The sequence below is a fragment of the Dermacentor albipictus genome, chromosome 3 (genome assembly GCF_038994185.2).
Source record: "Dermacentor albipictus isolate Rhodes 1998 colony chromosome 3, USDA_Dalb.pri_finalv2, whole genome shotgun sequence".
NCBI classification, from domain to species: Eukaryota; Metazoa; Arthropoda; class Arachnida; order Ixodida; family Ixodidae; genus Dermacentor; species Dermacentor albipictus.
The window spans coordinates 17737036-17743877 of record NC_091823.1 but is presented as its reverse complement, the minus strand read 5'-3'; the positions used below and the strand labels follow the sequence as shown (position 1 = coordinate 17743877).

General features: G+C 47.4%; 1 long non-coding RNA gene across 2 annotated transcripts; it reads left to right on the top strand.

Annotated features, from left to right (window-relative positions):
* The first annotated feature begins 310 nt into the window (after nucleotides 1-310).
* Nucleotides 311-3480, top strand: LOC135896968 (uncharacterized). Of its 2 annotated transcripts, none has more exons than XR_010562857.2 (2): nucleotides 311-575; nucleotides 1676-3480. It is a non-coding gene; the product is annotated as an uncharacterized lncRNA (long non-coding RNA). The 2 variants fall into 2 exon arrangements; XR_011512670.1 differs by having other exon boundaries at nucleotides 311-596.
* The last annotated feature ends 3362 nt before the right edge of the window (nucleotides 3481-6842 follow it).

Below are 6842 nucleotides of genomic sequence, written 5' to 3'. Positions count from 1 at the left end.
ATCTAGATAGTTCATAAATTGTCAAAATAAGGTTTTGTAAGGGCGAAGCCAACCTATCTTTTACGCCTTTTTAGTCAGTGAACCACCACGCACACCTTTCTTTCCTTGTCTTTGGCGGCTGTACTTGCGCCAGATGATCAGTCGAGACCACGTGTGCCATAAACCGGCCCTCGGCACGTATAGCGTCAAGTGAAGAGTCGCGCGAAGGTGAGACGCTCTTTGCGCACGTCAGTCGCGCCGCGTGCCTTCTGTGGTCGGCGTAACCAGATGAGGTGTAAACGTATGCACGTTCGCCTTCACAGGAAGTGGGTGTCCCTCTTGTCCCCATTGGCTCCGGCATCGCACCGCCCCGAGGCAACGTCACCACGTGCTATTGTATAAGAAGGCTATGGCATTGTTCTGCTGTGGAAAGAACGCCGCCGAAGAGTCATCGCGCGCTTCTGCAGTTTCCTGGCGCCCGAGAGTTCGGCCTGCTCGCCTCGCCGTTTCCATGCTGCGTCCGACAAGGAGCGTCTCTCGCGGGCTGGGCACCCGACCCGTACTGCGACGACAGCTCGGTGCCCTCGTTTCGCCGAGTAAGTGGATTTGCGTGATCGGTGAGAGGTCCTTCTGTTTCGCTTTACGTACACGCGGGCGGTCGTATACCTTCGGCATCGACATCCGTGTCATGGCTTCACTGGTCATGCATCGTCATATAAAGCTTTAAAGCTGACGTCAGCAACGACTGAATTTACCGTCATGTCCGCTCAGTGTCGCCGGCAACCGTACGCAATTGCCAATGATGAAAGAACCGATGTACCAGTCAATCACAAGTCATTATTACGTGAGAACAATGGCGCTGCGAATGCTGCGCCTGAATAGCTGCTTCAGTCTCTATGTGCAGCGACATTGCATACATTTAGTGGAGAGAATACGCAAAGTCATGTTCCTGTCTATAGCATTCGATCGGAGCTCTGCAAAACGAGTAAAAAAGTATAATACGACAGCATTTTCTGCGTTTAAGGTACGCTGTTCATGACTGTGGGCGTACGTGGTCACATGACTGCGCATGCGCGCATCAATCGTCTCTAATGGTGAATTCCATCGGGCAAACCAGAACCCCTTTAAGAATTCAAAAGGGCAGCTAAAAGATCCATCAATGGTGTTCAAGTGCCGCCTTTGTTCTCTGAAGCTCTCCGCTCGGGCGCCCTAGACAGAAGTACCTAGCTCACTCAAAGCCCTCGTGTGTTTGGCGCTTGTCTGTTCATTTGGGATCGTGGTGTGCTCGGCCTCAGCGAGCACACGATGTTTCACAGATGTTTCAGATGTTTCAGAGGGGCTCGCAGATGTTTCAGAAAACGAGAGCTGCCAAGACCTGAATTCTTTCGCAGCTTAAGTGAGGATGCAGCCATCAATTGAAGCATGCCCTCCGCGCTTGGGGCCCGTATACCTTTGTATTTTTGGCTGATTGCCGAAACTTCGACAGGAACGAAACCTTTACTGCTGTGTTGTTATTGGCTGTCTCAATCCGAAAGCGTCCGAAAACATTCAGCCGCGAATTAGTGCTCTCATGGACAATTCCTTAGCGCTCGTGGCGAAGGCAACAAGTGTGACGGTTGCGTGGGGCCCCCTTTGCCGTACGTTTCTTGACATTGTGCTTACCGTGTGATTCTTGTTTCTTTTGACTCCAACGCAGATTCGCAGCCGTCTACCAAAAGTGCCAGAAATGACAGCTTCTTGGGTGCGAGAACATAACCGTAGTATGGGATCAGCAACGACGTCGCCACCATGATTAATGCTACACGTGCGGTGCACTGGCACGCAGCGAAGTGGTGACTCTCCGCCACGCAGCTCAGGTTATCTGTTTGAGTTGGCACTTATGTCACACAGTGCACAATTATTTAAGGATTCTTCTGAGAGATGCAATTCAAGGATGAAACCAATTGCCAACGCTGTCGATTATCTATGATTGGTCAGTTGAGACGCTTCGAGTCCGAGACGTAAACCCGATTGACATTTTTAGTTGTTTAAAGGCCGCCGTAAGAACAAAAAACGCTCAAATAAAGCACAGGACAGGCGACAGGACTGTGCTGTTTACCTTTATGTTGGTTACGCACTCATTGGCCCAAGTGCTGTTTTAAAGGCTGGAGGTTGTAATTTTATAAAATTACGCATGGAAAGATGGAAGACTGTGAGGAAGATAAATTACGGATCAGATCTGCGAACTGGTAAATCTTACAGGTTTACATTTTTCGCGCTTATAACTTACCACGATAAAGTATGCTTTGTGTGATTTACGTGTCAGATGTTTCATTTACTTACGTGTCGTTTCCTACCTGGAATAGCCATCTACTTGCCTGCCCTATAACGCCTCTACCGAGGCACGATAAAGGTTTGCTGCGCCCAGTTCATTTGTGACGTTATCTGTTTGCGCCGGGCACCGCGATTTCTTGTCTATGCCACATTCGAGAAAGGCAAACAGGGCACAAATAACTGCGTCCGCTCAGTCCTCCTTTGTCCCGCGAGTGCTTCACACTCGCCTCCAGAGGCGTAACGAATCATTTATCTTTTTATTTTCAGTTGCATTGGCTGACTGTAATCAAGTGGAGGAAGGACAGCGACACTACAAATGAGTTCAAACGGCATCCACAATGTCTCACGTTTCTCTCTTATTTCCACGTGCGATTTTTTTATTATTATTTCTATTATTATTTTTTCCACAGGCACGGCTGGCGTGCGTACGCATTTCGCCCCTCTCTCAGTTCATGCCGTGAACTTCAACCTCGCGCTTCTGGAGTGGCTCGAGCTGAACGTAAGCCCGGTGGTGGGAACGCACGACGCGATTCGCCGCGCCTACACGACGCACCAGGCACCCTGACGAGCAGTCGCTGGCCATGTCACAAGAGTGGCGTTCGCTTTCTTGTGCGTGTGACAGCGGCTATTGGAGAGTGCCCTCAGCTTCGCGAGAGACTTCAGCGGCGCCACCGCCACCCTTTGCCTTGGCAAGCTGTCCCACTGATGCCCACGTGTGACAAGCCTCGCACTGCCGCTATCATCCTTTGTGTTGACCTTATGTGCAGCCTTCGTCAGGAAAAAAAAAAATGGAGCCACTATGACTCTAAACTCTGAAAAACCTGCATGCCCTTTTGGATGTATTTTTGCAACAGAACGGTTATTGGTATTCAATCCTGTCTGCATTTTCCTTTTTTAAGGCTGCGTGCTTAGTCCTTTTCTGTCGGGAACGGCGGAACGCTATAGGACGCTGAGGCGTACATGGCGTTACTGGCACTGGTGGGCCCACATGAAAGAACTTTGACATTACTCGAGCCTGTTTGCACAAATGAAAGAATCTTCGCTAATTCATTTTGCAGGAGGAACTCGTTGTTCTGTATTTTAATCAATTTTAGAGAGTTGCCACGCTCCTCAGTGGAGTACACTCTTCTAAAATGAGTCGTCAGTACTCCTTTTTTCCCAATAGATTGCAGTAGCATGTGTTTTGCAGTGTTGAGCTTTGTCGTGCCACCTGTCAAATTTACGGCGCTGGGGGCTGAGCAAAAGTGCTCACCTTCTTCCTCAGGTCATAAAAACAGTGCGGATAAAGCAGGAGGTCGATTTCAGACACGTCAAATTAGCTTCGGTCATGCGCAGTAACGTCGTGCTTTCTTCTTTTTTTTTTTACATACACCTTCGTTGTTATTTTATATCGCTGTTTCTGCGTGGTTCGACGTTTCTTTTAGATCGTAGGCCTTTATACTTGTGCCAGCATGCGCACATGCTACGCTAACTTAGTGCCCTGTTCTACAAGCCGGGAATTTCGATCACGTAAGCAAGACTGCTAGACCGTCGCCAGACTGATAGCAAGACTGAAGCAAGACTGATAATCGTCGCCACCCATCAAATTCAGAACACGATCGAGTCTTCAGATTTTCTTTATTTTACTCATTTTATTTATTTACTTATCTATTCACTTTTCTTTTCCTTTCCTTTCTTTATTCTTTCTTTTTTTTTAAACGCTGGGGCCAGCGATCGGGAACTGAAACCTCAATCTTACGAGCAACAGCGCAACAGCTGTCTTTGATAAGGTCATCAACTGAGTGACTGAGGCTGATCGGAAACATGAACATAAAATTTAAAGAAATGTAAGCCCAATGGACAGCTTAAAAGTCTAGCGCAAGCTCCGCCCTCAATACCGCAATGCACTTGCCCTCTGTGCCTCCGCGTACCAAAATACAGTTCACCGAGTGACGCCGATATTGAAGGATGCTCGTCCCCACTGTGACATCACGCAGACGAGCGAACATAATTGGTTGTCGAATTATTAAAATTTTTGTGCGAGTTGGACAAAAAGAAATCAAGAGGCACATGTTACTCGCGCGACAAAGCTGAATGTCAAGACAGGAAACTTAAAAAAATATATAAAAAATTTCGCTTTAGGGCGCATGTTGCAGGTGAGAAAGTGGATTAAGCCGAACAGTATAGTAAAGTCATGTCTGCTTAGCGGAAATCCTAAGACTAGCGTCACTTGTCTCGAGCCTGTCCGTTTCCAAAATCTGCTAAATATACATCGATGTTACAGTTAAGATAATCCCGGACTGCTCGACGCATGCTTCTAGCAAACTGCTAGCTGGAACGCCAATGTAGTTCGTAGCACACTTTAGGGACGCACATCTTGAAAGCGGTGCTATACCTCTGCGGTTAAAAAAAAAAGGTAACTTATTTAATTAGCGATTCAGTTTTTATAAATTATCCACCTGTAAATAGCGATTACTCGTGCAAGTAACGTCCGCCTCTTTCAATATATCCTAGTTCACCTCAACAGGACGAATTACGCTTTTTGTCACAGATTGATTTCTGAAGAAACCAGCCCGAAGAAGTAGAAAGAAAAATGTACCAAAAGAACACAACGCGATAGTGCAATTTGAAAGAAGCTCTGTCACTTTGAACGTTCTGAGCCAGCGAGCCTACAAGGGCTTCCTCCTCGCTCGTTCCTTTCCTTCCGTTTGGTCCTAGCTCGTTCGATATTTTTGCAAGAAATAAAAGTTTTCCCTCCGTGAGTCGCAGTCGTTTCGTCTTTTTTTTTCTTTTTTTTGGGGGGAGGGGGTGGGGAGGGCGTAGGTGCTGTGCACTGCCGGAGTATATAGTTATAGGGAACGTGTGGGTGGGAAACCAGGTTTCTGTGGTGTGAAACTTGGCGATACGTCATTTTCTCTTATGCGAATCGAGTTTATGTTTGCTGTTTGTTTTACGGGAGAGGTCAAAAAGACAACGTACAAGGTGAGTCCATCATTATACAATGAATTAAATAGAGGGGAAGGAGGGGAAACCATTCGATGAAAGGCAGAGAGGTCGACCTGAGCTAGTACAATGTTCTGGTATTCTACTTTGCACATAGCTGTTTTTGCTGCTGCGTACAAGACCGTGATTGCGGCTAAAATAGAGCCTCGCGACAATGGCTGCGATCCGACGTCTGCCAGCATAGAGGCCATGGCAGTTGCGGCACGCAGTCGCGAAACACATGCTTCAGAGTATCGGGTACTTGACGGTGTTACAGTCCCGGCTGTCCGTACGGCCGACAAGACGAGCGCAACGTCGAGTGAAGGCGACGCCCAGGCGAATCCAGTTATCCGTACTTCCTCGGTTTCACTTAAGCTGGGAGGTAAAAGGTCCTGTCGGGGTCGATTTCACGCAGGCGCCTGTCCCAGTGACGGCGCAATATCGCATGAGCGAAGTCGGCAAAGAGTTGACATCGGTTAGGGAGTGCGGTTTGTATTTAGGTTGACGGCTTTAGAAACACATATTCTTGCATCCGCATCAGCTATAGTTCGTTGCGTACCAAGCCAGATACACAATGCAAGGTAATGGAGAGTTCAAGGCCACTAGCCTCTCGAGGAAGAATGTGTGGCTTGCAGCGCTGAGCTGCGTCAAAAAGTAGGTCATCGATTTAGCAACAAAATAATCAAATAGATGTACAACGTATTGGTTGTTATTGGACGACCAGAACACATACAACTTAAGGCGAAATTTTTAAGTGTGTGTCGAGCAGCAGCGCTTTATGAAACCCAAATGCTCTACGCAAAGTTCCGAAGAGCTGAAACTAAGATCGGGAGAAAAAAAAGAAACTATGGCATTCCACCGAGCCATCTTTATTTAAAACGAGCATAGACAAGGGGCAAAAGGACGCTGTTGATCAGGTTGATATACGGGACGATGTCAAAAGTGAGAATGACCGCATCAAAAGAGCGGCCAAGATTGTGAACCTTCGAGCATTGCGGTCAAGGTTGAGGAGGAAGCTCCAGCTCTTTATTTTTTAAAATCCGATGGCGTCGTCGGGCCAGTGAAGCGTAATGTTGGGCCTCTGGCTGTTGCGCTCGGTCCGGTTAGTGTTCACTGATATATTTTGCATATGTGTGAGTCAATAACAGTGGCCACAGTACTTGTACGCCACATGCCGCGCGGGGAAGCCATAAAAATGTTGGAGCCAATCCACTCTGTGACGGTGGATGACCAGTGGAGCGGTAGCACATCACACAGGGTTAAACAAGGGTATACGTATTAATTTTCATCATTTGGTATTGGTTGTGCCGATAGCTTTGTTATTACTGTTATATTACTGTTCCTGGTGTCAAAAAGAAAACGGAGATGTCATCTTTTGCCCTCAAACAAACCGTGCTTTCATTCCTACATGACAAACACAACGAACGCATCCACGTTTACACGGATGGTTCTGTCTGCTCTAATAGCTCAGCTGGAGCAGTGGTTATTCCCGCAGAGTCTGTCACCCTCAAGTTCAAGACGTCTCACGTAACATCATCGACGGCTGCAGAACTCGCAGCTATCCGTGCTGCTTTAGAGTTTATTTGTCA